This window comes from Antechinus flavipes, chromosome 4 (assembly GCF_016432865.1).
Source record: "Antechinus flavipes isolate AdamAnt ecotype Samford, QLD, Australia chromosome 4, AdamAnt_v2, whole genome shotgun sequence".
NCBI lineage: Eukaryota > Metazoa > Chordata > Mammalia > Dasyuromorphia > Dasyuridae > Antechinus > Antechinus flavipes.
Genome location: NC_067401.1, coordinates 259812757 through 259830381, shown reverse-complemented (window position 1 = coordinate 259830381; position 17625 = coordinate 259812757).

Below are 17625 nucleotides of genomic sequence, written 5' to 3'. Positions count from 1 at the left end.
CATTTTAGAGATAAAGAAACTAAAAGGTCAAGTGTCCAGATTCTGATAGTAAGCAAGGGTAAAGATTTGACTTGTGTTTTTTAACTTCAAATCTAATACTCTTTCACAGTACAAATACTGTGCTGCCTCTTGGAAAGCACTAATGGGAATAAGCATTTATTAAGTACTTACTATTTGTAAGGTATTGTGTTAATGGTTTATAAATAGCTTATTTGAGCCTAACCACATTCCTGGGGGGAGGTGTAGAGATGCTATTATTGTCCCCTTTTGAGGGGACTGAGGCATATGGTAGATAAGCAACTTTCCTAGGATCACACAACTAATAAGTATCTGAGGCTGAATTTGAACCCAGGACTGTCTGACTCCTAGGCCTAGCCCTCTATTCACTGAGCCACTTAACAACTGCAGCAGCAAAAGCAACAATAATAATGATAGCAGCAATAATAATCCATTTAAATTCTTTGAATATAAGAGTGATGTGACCAGATCAAGATGAAATATTATTCATGCAGTGGTAATAAGGACTAATTAGAACAAGGAGAGAATGGAGTCAGGAAAACCTATAAAAAGTCTCGTACAATAGATGAGGTAGAGAATAATTAGAATTTGTTTTGTTGTGTTGGTAGTGGGGTAAAAGAGGAAAGGACAGATTTGAGAGGAATGTATGTATAGAATTGATAAGATCTAGAAATTATTTGGAAAAGAGAAGTGAGGGAGAGGAAAAAAACAGCAAAATTACAAATTGGAGAGACTGAATTGATGATGGTATCATAGAAAATTGACTAAAGACAGAAGGAGAAACAGATTTAGGGAGAAAGAGAATGTGTTCTGTTTTAGACATGATGAGTTTGGGGAATGTTAGTGGAACACTTGGGTGTAAATGTCCTGTAGGCAACTAGAAATGCAGATACAGAATTTTAAAAAGAAACCAACACTCAGAGATACAGATTTGGGAGTCTTTGATATAGTGGTGGTAAGTGAAATTGTGGGATTAAATAAAGATGAGAAGGTAGAGATTAAAAAGAATATAGAAGCAGACCCTTTCATGAGGTATATTGAAGAGAATCAAAAGCCAACAAAGGACATAGAGATAGAGCAGTTATAGGGGTAAGTTAACAAGTCAATATTCACTTATTAGATGCCTATTATGTGCCCAGATACTGTGCTAAATGGTAAGAATATAATACAAACAAAAAAGAAAACAGGAGCTTAAACTCTAATGGGGAAAGATAATATATAGAAGAAATTTGAAGACTGGTGAAGTTACTAAAGTCACAGCATGGTGAAACCAGAAATAGACAGGAGAAGGATCTAGAGAGGAATGAAGGTATGAACATGGCTGGCTTGAGCTTTTTCTTAAAATGAATGATCCAGGAGGAATTGAACCTTCACAAGAAAGGGCCACAAGTATAGAAACATCTTCTGGATGATGAGACTTCTGAGACACGGTGGTAAAGGATCTTCTTGGGTGAGGAGGTTGCTGGAAAATGGTGGAGAGATAGGTCTGGAGGGGAGTGTTGAGTGGAATGAGGGAGTAAATATGATGAGCCTGAGCACTTTCTCAAAATGGTTTTCTCAAAAGGTTCTAGGAGGAACTGACTAATCAAGAGGAGAACCAAAAAAGTAAATTGACTCTAATTCTAAGGGAGGACAGATTATTCAATGAAGTTTTTCAGACGAGGTAAGAAAAGCTCTTGTAATTTATGTTATAGTCAACTATAATAGCTACATTAATAATCAAACTAAATGGTCACGGAATTGTTATGAAGATCAAATGAGAATGTGTGTGTGTGTGTGTGTGTGTGTGTGTGTATAGCTTTGATATTTTAGAGACTGATTGTTTTTGGTGTTGTGAACTGATTCAGCCATTCTGGAGAGCAATTTGGAAGTATGCCCAAAGGACTATCAAACTGTGCATACCTTTTGATCCAGTAGTGCTGCTACTGGGTCCATATCTCAAAGAGATCAGAAAGGAGAGAAAAGGACTCACATGTGCAAAAATGTTTGAAGCAGTTTTTTTTTTTTTTTTTTTGGTAGTGATAAGGAATTGGAAATTCTCCATCAATTGGGGATTGGTTGAATAAGTTGTGATATATGAATGTAATGGAATACTATTGTTCTATAAAAAATAATGAACAGGCTGATTCCAGAAAAGCCTGCAAAAACTTTCATGAACTGATACTAAGTTAAGTGAGCAGAACCAGGAAAACACTGTACACAGTAATAGCAAGATTGTATCTGATCAACTATATAACAGACTTGACTTTTCTCATCAATAAAGTGATTAAAGACAATTCCAATAGACTTGGGATGGAAAATGCCATCCAGAAAGAGAATTATGGAGATTGAATTCAGATCATTTTTTCTCTTTCTCATGATTTTTCCCTTTTGTTTTGATTTTTCTTTCACAATACGACTAATATGGGAATGTTTAAAATGATCACACATGTATAACCTATATCAGATTGCTTGCTGTCTTAGGGAGGGGAGAGGTAAGGAAGGGAGGGAGAGAAAAAATTCACAGCACAAAATCTTGGAAAAAGGGATGTTGTTTTAAGGAACTCAACATGGACAAATTAAATAATGGACAAATTGTTTATTTTTTTTTTTTACATGAGAAATGTATGCTTTATGTTTAGGATTTACATCAACAATAGGATAAGCTCAGAAGAAAGATTAGCAGAGTAAAGGTAAAAATAGTAATCATAGAATACAAATGAGGTATAGAGGAAGAACAGACACAGAGGCATTAGATGGGGGAGGAGAGCTTGTAGTTCTGAAAACCTATTCATATCAGGAATGAGTTCAGTAGTTCAATAGGCAAATATATATATATATATATATATATATATATATATATATATATATATATATATCTTGCACCTTCCAAAATCTATAAAGAAATAAAGGAGGAGGGATAGGTGGATGGAAAAGCAAAGGGTGAGGGAAGAAGACAAGGGAGGGATCCCTAAGTGGGGGGAAGTTAAGTAATAGTAAGCCAAGTTATGGAGTGGAATTTATTTAGAGTCAGTAGAGATAGGAAAGACATGTATATTATCTGGAGTATGTGTGTGTATGAGTGTATGTATGTACACACACACACATACACACACATACATATATATATATATATATACACACACACATAAATTTATCTTTTCTTAACTGTAGTTTGCTTGAAGGTAGTGGGGGAATAAAAGAGATATGTATGTGTCTATGTGTGTGTAAATATAATATATATATCTATCTCTTTCTCTATATAAATATATTCTTTCTTAACTATAGTCTGCTTGGAGTGAGAGTGGGGATGAATGGGAGGGAAGAGTAAAGTAAATAAAGTGTGCAGCAGAGAACAAAAGAACAATTTAAGGAACAAGGAAGTAAAGAAAAAATGGACACTCATGATTATAATTTCTTCTACTAATATATATACTTTCTTAAATTGGTACTTTTTACATGTTTTGAATCCTCCCTAATGTTCTGTTGGGCACATGATAATGTTCTCTTTTGTTTTGTTTCATTTTGTTTTGTATTGCTTTTCTGTTTTTATTTTTGCTTATTATTATATTTGCTTATTTTGTTTATTCAAATAAAATAAATTTAAAAATAAAAGATGTTGAAGATTATCTTTACATGTAATTGGAGAAAATATTAAGTAAGGAAAAAAAGAAATCTTCTTGTCTAATTGTTGAGATAAGGTGAGAGTTTGACATAAGTCAATGCAAATTTCTAATATTCAGGCATTCAAGGCAGAAAAGAACGGAGGTGGCCAAAATTATGGGTAAGTGATCAAGAGCTACAAAATGTTTTTACATTGGGTTCAGAGTTATTTGGGTCCTAAATTAACTCTATGTTAAAAGGAGTCTTATTTACTATTGCTTTTTAGAAATTTATTAAAGTATTATGGTTTTCTCAGATTCATCCAATTTACCTCTAACTATTTGCTTCCTTTGTGTCCTTTGATCTTATCTTGGAGCCAGTCTTTTACTCTGAGCTACTCTTGGGTCCTGCACTGGCAACACAGGTCCCTGACTTTTGCTTCCTATCTCATCAATGGCTTTTGCCTGAAACAACAATATTCACTATATATCATACAAGTGATAACCAGGACTGACTTTCAAATGGTTAACACAACCCAGTTCTTGCCCCAACAGGTCAATAACATTGGCTAAATGTCCCACAGGCCAATCTATGTTTTCTGAATCTAACTGTGAACAGAGTCTTGGCTTCAAAGGGCTTGCAATCAATTGGAATCAGAACATGAACATTAAAAAGATAAACACTAGACAATATTTAAAACGATGAATGAGTACACAGGAGGGCCCTGCTGTAAAGGAACTTAATGATTCAATGACTTTAGCCTTGTGGTCTCATAAAAATATATAGTTAGAAGTGGGGCTCAGTTCTAAAACTTCATTTTTCAGATGAGGAAACTGAAACCTAAGTAAGATTAAATGATTTGACCAGGGTCATACAACTAGTAAGAGTTAGAGATTAATTGAATCTAGGTCTTTTGAGTCCAGAGATAGTAACTTTCTATTTCATTGTTGATATTAAGCAATAAAGCACCACCAAAATTTTTTGGAACAGAGAATTAGTGTGACCAATCTGTGTAGGAGAAATATCCTGGTAGTAGTCTGAAGGATGGATTGAAGAGAAGAATGGAGGGAGAAAGTGAGACCTGTAACAAGGCTATTGCAATAATAAGCAGCCAATAATGAGGGCTTTTAATAGGTTGGTAGTATATGGAAAAAAGGAGAGAAAGGATTTAGGATGGAATTAATAGGATTTGTCAACCTATTCTACACAAAAAATGAGGAAAAGAAACTAATTAAAGATACCCTCAAGATCATAAACAAAAGACAAGTCTAACAAAAAATTTTAAGGAATAATAAAAAACCATCTGGGGGAGGCAATGTTCTATCTAACTGGAAAGTACAGTCAGAGCAACTGACTGCTCTCTGAAGACTGAACTAATTGTAGGAAGGTTCATTACCAGAAGGCTGGCTCAGAGGTGGCCAACTTTTTTGGCCATGGTGAGAGGTAAAACAGGTTATACAGAGCTCACAGTTTTAGGGCTAGAAGGATCTTTGCAAGTGATCTTATTCAACTTGCTCATTGTATGAATTAAGAATCGAAGGACTTGGTCAAAGATTATACATAGAATTCCAATCTAGATTTTCTTATTGCAAATCTAGAGTTCTTTCTCCCAAGCCATAATATCTATTGCCATGTGGAGAATATATTGTTATTATCATGTTCTCTCTTCTGAAGTACCAGAAGTAGTGGGAAAGGAGGGGCAGAGGATACATAGTCACATAGTCATTAGTTTAGGCTTTTTATAAACCTTAAGTTAGCTAGTGGTATTCAATATTCCTTGACCAATGATGGAGGAGGTAAAACATTTTTAGATGAAATGAATAATGGCCATATTGAAATTCTTGCTATTAAAGAAACAGAAAACATGAAGTAGGTACAGCTAAATAGAATTTATGGAAAAGTGATTAAAGGAATTGGTCTTATTGGCAGCTAATGGTACAATATGATTGAATACTGGGGGTAAAGGCAGGAAGAGGACTTTAAATTCTGCCTTAGACATTTATTAGCTACATGACTCTGGGTAAATTCTTCTCAGCCTCAGTTTTCTTATCTGATAACGTAGATAATTATCCTTCTTACCTCATAGGATTGTTTTGAAGCTCAAATGAAATTATATGTATATATATGTGTATGTCTGACACTACAAACCTAAAGTTACTATATAAATTCTAGCTGTCATTATTATTTATCCAAAGGCCAAAAAAACCCCATCAATTAATGGGGCATTTGGATATTTTGCCTTAAGATGCTTATGGAGAGTAATAAGCAATTTTACCATTCTGAAGACATTTCTAGTTTACAGACTAACATCTCTTGTAGAAGATGGAGAATAGCCAGATTTTTAGCCACTCTGTGAGTCAACAAGCATTTGTTAAACACAGGGACTGTGCTAAGCATGGTCTGTCTTCATGGAGTTCACAATCTAATGCAGGCAGATGGAATACAAATTGTAAAGTATTTTTCAATTATATATATATCTATATGTATAAAGTCAAGATTATATAAATGCTAGTTGCTGTTAGTACTATTAAGGAAAATGTAGAAAGAAGGCACTAGCAGTGAATGAGAGGGACTGAAAAGGGCTTATTACAGAAGGTAGGATTTGAGCTAAGTTTTTTTTTTTTAATAGTAGCTTTTTATTTTCTAAATATATGCAAAGGCCATTTTCAACATTTACCCTTGCAAAATCTTGTGTTCCAAATTTTTTCTCCTTCCCTCCCCCCATCCTTCCCCTAGACAGTGAGTAATCTGCTATGTTTAAATATGTGCAATTCTTCTACACATATTTTCGCAATTATCTTGCTACACACAAAAAAATCAGATCAAGAAGGGAAAAAATGAGAAAAAAAACAAAAAAGCAAACAAACAACAACACAAAAGGTAAAAATACTGTGTTTGACCCACCCTCAGTTCCCACAGTCTTCTCTCCGGATGTGGATGGCTCTCTCCATCACAAGATCATTGGAACTGGCCTGAATCACCTCACTGTTGAAAAGAGCCAAGTCCATCAGAATTGATCATGACATAATTTTGTTGTTGCCGTGTATAATGATCTCCTCATTCTACTCATTTCACTTAGCATCAGTTCATGTAAGTTTCTCCAGGTCTCTCTGACATCATCCTGCTGATCATTTCTTATAGAACAATAATATTCCATAACATTCATATTCCATAACTTATTCAGCCATTTTCCAATTGATGGGCATCCACTCACTTTCCAGTACCTTGCCACTACAAAAGGGGCTGCTACAAACATTTTTGCATATGTGGGTCCTTTTCCCTTTTTTATGAGTTGATCTAAGTCTTGAAGGAAGTCAGGGAAACTAGGAGATAAAGATGGGGTATGAGGAACTGTCAGTGATAACTCAGAGAGTAAGTAGATGGAATTTCTTTTGCAAGAAGTAATGTGTAACTGGGTTGTAGAATGCATAGAATATGAGAAGAGTGGAAAGATAGGATGAGGCTGTGTTGTGAAGAGCTTCAAATGCCAAACAGGATTTTATACTGCATTTTGGAATAAGAGGAAATTTATTGAGTGCTGGGTGATGACACGATTAGATCTGAGCTTTAGGAAAACCATTTTGGCATCTCAATGGAGGATGAGCTAGAGTGGGGAGAGACTCAAGGCAAGGAATAAAACAATTCCAGAAGTAGAGCTCAGATTGTGTGTCACATAAATTTATAGCTCAGATTGATTGATCTGAAATTCTATAATTGACAATCTTAGGCTTTTTGGTATCTTCAAAATGTTAAAAGAACCAATGGAAGATCTATGCATTTCGAGAATCCTCTATGTAGGGCATATGAAAAGATGTGGACCAGAATCTTATAATACAAAAAAAAAAATCAATCAACAAACTTTCCCCCAGTTTTTAATAACTTTTATTTTTTCCAAATATATGTAATGATAGTTTTCAACATTCATTTTTGTAAAACTTTGTGTTTCAAATTTTTCTCTCTCCCTCCCCCATCTCCAAGACAGCAAACAATCTGATATAGGTTAAATATGTGCAATCCTTTTAAACATATTTCCAAATTTGTCAGGTTGTGCAAGAAAAATCGGATCAAAAGGAGAAAAACATAAGAAAGATAAACAAACTACAACAAGAACAAAAGGTGAAAATACTATCCTTTGATCCACCTTCAGTCTCCATGATTCTCTCCATGTTGCAGATGGCATTTTTCCATCTCACTCAACAAACTTTTATGAAGGGACTACTATGTGCTTGCACTGTGTTAGGCACTGGAAATACAAATAAAAAATGAAATAATCCTTGCCTTCAAAGTTCTTGAAGAATATATAAAGTCAATATGTGGACTTTATGGGAGAGTCAATATAAATATGTATGCATATTTACAGATAAATACAAGATAACCTTGGGTAGAAGTAAAAGCATTAACTTCCTGAGTGGGACAGTGGTGATAGGGATATAGTCATTTGGGGTGGTACATAAAATGTGCTATAGAGCTAAGTCTTAGAGGAAACCAGATAAGGCATAGATAAAATATAATTTATTAAGGAAACAATATCTGAATGATTAACACATGGTTCCAGCTAAATAATTAAGTGCAGAAAACAGTTCAGTTGCTACTCTGAGTAGAGAGGAGAATTTTTACTGGCATATTGTGGGAAATGAAACTTGATAAGTGAGTGAGGTAAAGTTAACTAATGGATTTTGAAAACAGTCTGATGAACTTAGACTTGCTACATTAGGCTACTTTAACCATGAGCAATGAAGTGAGATGTAAATAAAACTTTGGTGCAGTAGATAGAGCACGGGGCCTGGAAGTCAGGAAAATCTGAGTTAAAAAATTTAGTCTTAGACACTTACCTGCTGTGTGAACTTGAGCAAGTTACTTAACCCTGTTGCCTCAGTTTCCTCTTCTCTAAAATGAAGGAAATGACAAACCACTTAAGTATCTTTGCTAAGAAAACTCCAAATAGGGTCTTGAACATTTGGACATGACTGAAATGAATAACAATAAAAAACAAGGAGAACTATCCAAAATGGAACGTAAGACTCTAGGAGGCATGTTTTCCCCTATCATTGGATATTTGCAAATAGAGGGTGGATGGATAGCCTCTTGTCAAAGATGTTGTCCCTGGGATCCCTTCTAAAGTGTAGGTAGAACTAGGTGGCTCCTGAGATTTCTTTTTACTGTGAAGTTTTGTGATTCTGTGAAAGCTGTGTTTGAAGATTAGCTTTCTGCCCCAAAGGGTTCTGCCAGAAATATTTTTATACCTATTGGTCTTTTTTCTTTTTCTTGATCTTGCTCTATATGAGGTATAGGCCTAGTAAAACAGAATATGAATGTAATGGAATACTATTGTATGATAAAGAATGATGAAATCAAATGCCCAGAAACCTGGGCAGGCTGGTATGAACTGATTTGGAGTGAAGTGAGGAGACTAGGAAAACAATTTTACACAATAAAAATAAAATTGTAAAAAATGAAAAACTTGGAAAGACAAGATTTTTGATCAACACAATGATTATTCATGATTCCAAAGAGGAAATAATGAAGAATACAATTCATCCCTTGACAGAGGGGTGATGGACTTAGAGTGCACAATGAGACACATATAACTAATGTCAGAAATTGTTTTGCCTGACTGTGTACATTTGTCATAAGGCTTTTCTTTTACTTTTATTGATTGAGGGAGGGAGCAGATGAGAAAGAAAGAAAATAAATGCTTGCTAATGGGGAAAATAATTAAATTAATTTTTTTTCTTGAGGTCATCAGGAAAAAAAGATGATTAGAGATTTCCTTGACAATGATGCCTAGAATCATTTGGAGGGCTCATAACCTGAAGGTGCTGAGGTCTGTGAAGATGATATAGTAATCTGACAAGATATGAGAAAGAACTGGGCATGGATGAAATAGTGGGAATGGAGAAGAAGAGGAAAATGCAAGGAAGATTTTAAAGCAGGAATAGACTACTCAGATGGGGTTGTATTCAGGATTAGTGATCCTGGGCAAGTCACTTAAACTCTCTAGGTCTTAGTTTTCTTTTTATAAAAAAAATATAGAGATTGGATTTGATGGTCTCAAAGGTCCTGTCTAGCTCTCAATCCATGATCCTATGACCTTAAGTTTTCTTGTCTGGGAAAATGACAATATTAGTGATGCCATTAAATGGATTTCTGATTGAGTTGTTCATTTTTATCTTTTTATCTTTTGTTGGAGGCTACTTAGCTCTGCTTTGCTTTAATTTTTTTCTTCACTGGCACTGGTCCACATTGGTGTACCTATTTGCACTAATCACAACTGTCTGCTCCTGCCAGATGTGACACTTCCAATATCAGGTTCTGTCCGTGAGCATCCTCAAATCTATGCTGCATTGCTTGTTATAATCCAGTCATTTTTTGGTCTTTTAGTTAATATGTCAGTTTACAGGGTACTGTTGAAGCATTAAAATTCAAGTATACTCTTCAACCTTGGCAGAGATTTTTGGACATGTGTAATAGTGGCCTATTTAAGGCTGAGGGGCAATCTTAATTTTCTTTGCATTGATTATTTAATCATACTGCTGTGGTGATTGGCAGCTAAGTGGCAAAGTACATAGAGTACTGGGCCTGGAGTCAGGAAGACTCATCTTCCCTAGTTCTAATCTGGCCTCAGATACTTACTAACTCTATGATCCTGATCAAGTTACTTGACCCTACTTGCCTCAGTTTTCTCAACTGTAAAATGAGCAAGAGAAGCAAATGATAAACCACTCTTGCCAAGAAAAGCCCAAATGGGATCACAGAGAGCTAGAGAAGACTGAAAAATGACAGAACAACTGAAACTGTAATGATTCTGCAATTTATTATTAGGTCCTTGTTTTCTGGTGTGAATTGAAATATGCTGAATAAGATTTAACCTATCTTACAGCCAAGTTTCTCTCCATCAGGAAAGTCATTTTGGGTTTCGAGCTGTGTCTTAGAAGTTATCTAACTACTTCATTTCATAGATGAGAAAATTGAGATTCAGAAATGTTAAGCAGTCTTCTGTAGTAACTGTCTGAATCAGAATTTGAACCTAGTTCCTCTAACTTCAGATATAATGATCTTTTTGCCATATTATTCTGCTTCTCTATCTCCTGGGAATTGATTGATCAAAACGGGTATCACATTAGTTCAATTAGCTATAGTTGAACGTCTTGGAATTCAACTGTCTCAAGTCAATACAGAAGATTAGATATATTGGTAGGTTTGTAAACAGTGGTATCTAAATCAATGAAAACAGCATAGAGAACTCAAGATTGTTTCTGTTCTTCAGTTTTTGTAACAGATCAATCAGGAATCTGGATTTTTAGCCAGTATCTCATCAGTGACAAGTACTAGGAAGAAGCCCAGTCTTCATTAGAGCACCCTGCTCATCACAAGGGCTTTAGAAATGCTCATTGATTAATGTAGGAGTTTTGCTACTCCTTGCTTGTACTCTAGTGCTTTGTTCTTTAAAAGATGAAGATTTGACTCTAACTTGACAACCTGGCAGCTTCTTCATATCATTGTGTGTGCTTTTTGTTGACAATAATAGATGGAGTCAATTTAGAGACTGTTGAAGGATGGTTGCCTTTAGCACGAATTGGAGAGGCATCATGGTTGTAGTGGAAACACCACTGGCTCAAAAGTCAGAGGACTTGGGTTTAAATCCCAACTCTTTCCAAAAGGAATCCTTTTGCTTTTTGGATCTCAATTTTCTCATTAGTAAAATAGAAGGATTTACTAGAAGAACTGTAAGGACCTCTCTAGTGCTAGTGGATGTTCTCCTTCCTTATTCATTCTAAAGTGTCCATTCCTTTGAGATGCTATAGTGGTATATGAAGAAATAGTTATGCTTTTTGATTCTTAGTCCAGTTAGAATTTATTAAGCACCCACTATGTGCAATTATGTCAGCTAGAGATGCAATGGATAGAGTCCCAGGTCTGTAGTCAGGAAGACCTGAATTCAAATCCAACCTCACATACTTACTAGCTGTGTGATCCTAAGCAAGTTACCTAACCCTGTTTGCCTCAATTTCCTCCTCTGTAAAATGAGCTGGAGAAGGAAATTGCAAAACAGTCCAGTATCTTTGCCAAAAAGACCCCAAATGGGGTCAGGAAGGGTTAGATATGACTGAAATGATTGAACAATAATACAAATGTGCAACTGTTGAGATTAAAAAAAGGCAAAATGAAAACTGGCCCTTTCTCTCAAGGAGTTTATATCCTACTGGGAGGATACAGCATGTAAGCAGAAGCAATACGAATCTTATTTTTAAATACCATAATTTAAAAAGTTTTTCCACTTGTAAACATCTTTCTTTCTGAATTATGAATTACAACCTAGTTCTCCTTGGGTGCCAAAAGTTCTAGGGAAAAAATTGGTAAGACTCTTAAGCCAGATAACACTTGGAGAGACCATGGTTATATATGCATTCAGCCTGTGCAAGGGATGTAGGATGGTACAATGAAAAGAAAATTCTCTGGGGTCAGAAGGTTTGTATTTGTAGTCTGTCTCTGAGGGTTACTTCCTGTGTGAGCTTGGGCAAGCCACCTTATCCCCTTACTTGTAAAATTTGAAGATTTAAGGAAATAGCTTAAAAACTCATTTCTTGCTCTAAATATATGACCCTAATCTATGGGAAGTATAACATCATAGAGAATAGGACTGCAATCTAAACCCATAGCCTTAGATTGTTACCCTCACAAGGCAAAATGACTGGGATGAGGCAGAGAAATGTGTATCTGGAAAAACAACTCAAAGTGATGGTACCATCTCCTTCTAGGAATGACACCATAGCTCAGAGAGTGGGTAGCTACCCAGTGGAGAGATATAACAATCCAAACCACCATCTAATTCCCCCATGATTGATGGTCTATCCAATTAGTGAATGGGAGAGGGCATGCTAACAGCATACAGATTAATATACAAGGAAAATTGAGTGCTTCTTCTGGAGGCATACTACTAGATAATTTATGGTGGGCAGGTTTAAAAGGGTATGAGCTGTGTTGAATTTTTCTACAGTAAACTAGGGAGCTTTGAGAAACAGTGTCCCCTCCCACACTCCAACAAAGGAGTCTGATTTCCTTTTCCATTTTCACATTTAGAGGCACTTTATGGGACTGTGGCTTAATGATTATTATACTTGCTATCTATCTATTAAATATCCAAAGGTATTTGGCTATTTCTTCCTGTGTCCCGAACTTTCCTACTTCTATGTTTTTCCTGGAATCAGTTTTCAGAGGAAGATCATATTTTTAATGATGTGCTTAGCCTCTTCTCCTCTCAGTGTATCTCTCAATCATAATAAAACTACACAGCAATCAGTGAAGTAATTCTGAGCAGCTCCTTAAGGAAAACATCCTGCAGGATGGAGGCTTTGGGAATGCAAAGACTAGAGGCAACTGTTAGAAAAATAAGACTCAGTGGCTTGAATTCTAAGGGCCTTGAGCAAACCTTGAGATGATGATGTTAAATATTCCAGTGGCAGAAGCTCTTTCCTGATCACAACGACAGAGAGGAAATTTGGGCTGATGCAATATTTGGATTATTGCACTTCAGTGGAGGGTAAAAACGGTCCCCCGTGATTTTAAAGCTCTTTTCCTTTTAAAGGGAGGCAGATGAAACTTGCTTTTTCATTGTATGGCCTGAATTTCATTAAATGGCTCTTGTGTCTGTCAGCGGGTGGCCAGGCGCTACAGCTGACTTCCCCAGTTATCAGAATCTTCCAGCCGGCAGCCAGCTTCCTTCCATGCATGTTGTGTGCCCCTTACCATGGCTGGGATGCTGGCTGGGACTTTCAGAATTTGGACAGAGTCTGTTTCTGCCTGTCTGAATGGCTATCAGCTGAGCCAACTTTTTCTCTACTGGAAGAAATTTTGCTTCCTTGGTGTACCTGATCAATGATCTATTATTTGAAAAAGATCGTCTCTTAGAAGGCAAAGCTTCCGTGATGGTACAGCAAAGTTCTGACCTGTCTTGCTGTCATTTTTGGAAGTAGCTGAGAACTCCATATGAAAGGGAATATGATACTTATAGGATAGTTTGGCTTGAAGTGACCATTTCAGCCATCTTCCTGGAAAATTTGTAGGTTCATGGATCTAAAAGGGACCTTACTGGCCAGGATTTCAACTTCTCTTATTTTATAGATGAGAGTTTTGAGACCAAGAGAGAAGTGATTTTTCCAAAGTCACAAAAGTTAAATATACCAAAGATAGTATTTGAATCCAGGTTTTCTCATAAATGGGTGTGATCACTTTACCTTTAATGGGGTGTGTATAGTATGTAATATACACATGTACATAAATACATTGTATGTGCACACATATGTAAATACTACATTACCTCCAACAGTGTGTATATGTATGAGTGCGTGTGTGTGTGCAGATTTGTGTGTAAAGGCAGGTGGGTAGTATAGTGAATAAAATATTGGGCTTGGAGTCAGGAAGATTCTATTCACTTGGCTAACTAACTGCCTTTGATAACATGAAAGGCAAGACTTAGCAGAAAGGAGATGGATCAGAAAGGAGAAGAAACTAAGGAAAGTAAGAATTACTTTCCTGTGGTAAGTGTGTGGAACCAGGTTTATACCAGAAGAATCTCTGTTACTTTGTAAACTCCTCTATTGATGTGTTGTTAATATAATACTTATGTATTGTCTTTTTTTAATAGTAGATATTTTAAAAAGAACTGATGAAAGTTTATGTGCTCATTTTAGGGAGTTGGGCAAAATCCCTTTTCTCCCTTATAATATATTTCAGTATAAAGGTGGTAGTTGCAGAAATTTTAACAAAACACAATGCAATAGGGGGAGCTAGTGAACCAAATACTTGGTTTTACAGGTTTGGGGAGAAAAGAATGACAATGATAGAAAATGGTTGGTAGAAATTATGTCTAAACCAGCATCTTACTCATAAATTTTAATAACTTTTTAAAATGTGGCTATGGCCACATTTTAAAAAAGGCAAATGGAAGGATGCATATTTTGTAAGGTGGAGAATTCATAATCAATTAAGAGAAAGGGGAAGTTTTTAAAGACAAAATAGATATTTTGATTATACGTTGTGATCTTATTTGGGATTTCTTGGCAAAGATACTGGAGGAGTTTTTCATTTACTTCTGTTGCTCATTTTACAGATCAGGAAATTGAGATAACAAGGTTTAGTTACTTGCCTATGGTTACACAGCTAGAAAGTATTTGAAGCCAGATTTAATCTAATCTTCCTGATTTCAGATCCGGCATTCTATCCACTGTACCACTCAGCTGCCCTCTGATGATAGAAGATGTCCCAAAGTTTTAGATGCACTCTTTGACTGTAAGAATTTTGAGATACCATAAAGTATACTGAAAATGTTTTTCATAAACAAAATCAGTCCAGATAGATTAAAAAATGTTATGAGACAATATAGGATAACTATAATGATATCAAGGAAAACACTTTAAAAAGACTCAGTCACTCTGATCAATGCAATAACTAATTACAACTACAGAAGTCTGATGATGAAAAATGTTTTTCACTTCTGAGCAAAGAGATGATGACTGGAGGTGAAGAATGGGAAAAATACATTCAAATACAACAAATATGTGAATTTGTTTTGTTGGCACACACCTATTTTTGGGGGGAGTTACAGAATGAAGTTTGTAAATAGTGATAGTTATGGAAAAAAAGAAAAGAAAGACATGATTTTCAATAGGATATTAAAGAAATGCACAAAAAAAAATTAGAAGGAATTTCATAAGGGGATAGAGAGAACCAGGGAAAAGTTGGCACTATTCTGTTAAATGTATATACAAAAATTGCACGTTCACAGTTGCATATACAATTTTATTTTATTGCCATTATATATTGAAATTTTCATGTTTGTTGATGCTTGTTAAAATTCTAATAAAAAAAGAAATTATAGGATAGAAAAAATGTTCAGATATCCCCATATTTGCAAAGAATTGGTATAAACAAATCTTAAGAGCCACTTTCCAATAGATAAGTGGTTATAGATTGTGAATGATTTTTAAAATAAGAAATGCTATCAGGATCTGTGTGGAAAAACTTCAGATCACTAATAATAAGAGAAATGCAAATTAAAACAACTCCGAGGTATCACCTCACACCCTGAAAAACTGCCAAAGATGGTAAAGGATGGAAATAGTCAGGGTGCTGTGGGAAGACAGGAACACTAATGCACTGTTGGTGTAGCTGTGAATAAGTCCAAATGTTCTAGGAAATAATGTGGAATTATGTAAGAAAAGTAACTAAATTCTTTATATTCTTTGACCCAATAATCTTTCTTCTGGGTTTATACTTCAAGAAGGTCAGTGACAGAAAGATCCTGTGTATAACAAAATAGTCATAACAATTACACTTTTTGGTAATAGCAAAAAAGCTGAGGAAAAAATGATGTGCTCATGTGATGAATGGGCTGAACAAGTAGTATATGAATGTAATATGACATTATTGTGCTATAAAATAAATGATATGAGGAATCCAGAGAACATAGGAAGAACTGATGGAGTTAATAATAATGTTATTTAATACAACAGTGTTATTTAAAACAACATTAAAAGATGGAATAATTTTCATTAAATAGAAAGAAAATGTTACTTCTCGAGGACAGATATTAAAATACATTCTGCGTTAACAATTGAAGAATTGTAAGTGCATAACATTTTATAATTTATTAGTCATAATTGTTATATCAGATGGTTTTGCTAAACTTTTTTTTTAAGATATGGTATTTGGGGGCACTTATTGGGATAGGATTGTTTTATTAAAACAAAATGTATTAATGATTTTATTTTGCTATAAGAAATAATAAATGGGAATAATTTAGAGAAACTTAGGAAACCTTAATATAAAATTAATATAAAGTGAAGTAAGAAGATCCAGAAAAACAATTTACACAGTGATACAAGGTAAGCAACATTTAAAGCTTTAGAATTCTGCTCAGTGCAAGAATTAATCATCCCTTTAGAAGGCTGGTCTTGAAATCTGCCTCCTTGCCAGTGCTAACTCCTTGAGTATACTTCCTTTTAAATTTAAGGGCCAATTATATTGTTGATAGTAGGCAGTCATTGGGAAGTGACATTGATGAGAGGAAAAAAGAAAGAGCATGAATAAAATAATTAAAAAGAAAAATGATAAAATACATCTTCAATACTTATTTGTTAAAAGCAAAGCTTTAATTTTTTTTTTTTTTTTTTTTGGGAGAGAAGATTGGGATAGGAGTTTTAGAGTGGAATGAGGTGGCAGTGATAGCAATGTAGAGCAGAGCAGAGCATTAATGAAACATTTTTAAAATGCATAGACATTATGATAGACAGCTCTTTCCAGCAATAGAGTGATCCAAGATTGGGTTGGAAAATGTCATCTGCATCCAGAGAGAGTGAACCAGGGAGACCAAATGAGGATAGAAGCACACTATTTTCACTTTTATTTTGGTTTGCTTTTTCTTTCTCATAGGTTTTCCCTTTTGTTCTGATTTTTCTTTCACGACATGACAAATATGGAAATATGTTTAAAATGATTGTTACATGTATAACCTAGGTTAGATTTCTTACAGTCTTGGGGAGGGGGAGGTAAGAGAGGGATGGAGAAAAAATTTAGAACTCAAAATCTTACAAAAATAAATGCTGAAAAGCATCTTTACATGTAATTGGAAAAATAAAGTATTATTGAGACATGCAATTAATAAACAAAGCACAGAAGACAAAAAAATTTATGTAGAAGTGATCAGAAATAGACCCAGAATGGCATCCAGAATAGCAGAACAGTACTAGTACTACCATGTTAAATTTGATATATATCATAAAGAAGCTATTTTGTAATAGAGATGCATTATTTTATATATAATCTTTTTTTTTTCTTCTTATATCTAGAAATGTTGACATTTGTAAAGTTTATAATAGTTAACAAAGTGAAAAAGAGAAAGACGTTCCCTGATCAGTACACCTCTGAAGTTAGTGTGGTAGAGAATAGCGTGGGTAAAACTTTCCCAAGTTCAAGTTTGGGAAAAGGTAGCAGTAGAGAACAATGGGATGGGCTCCCTTCCTTTGA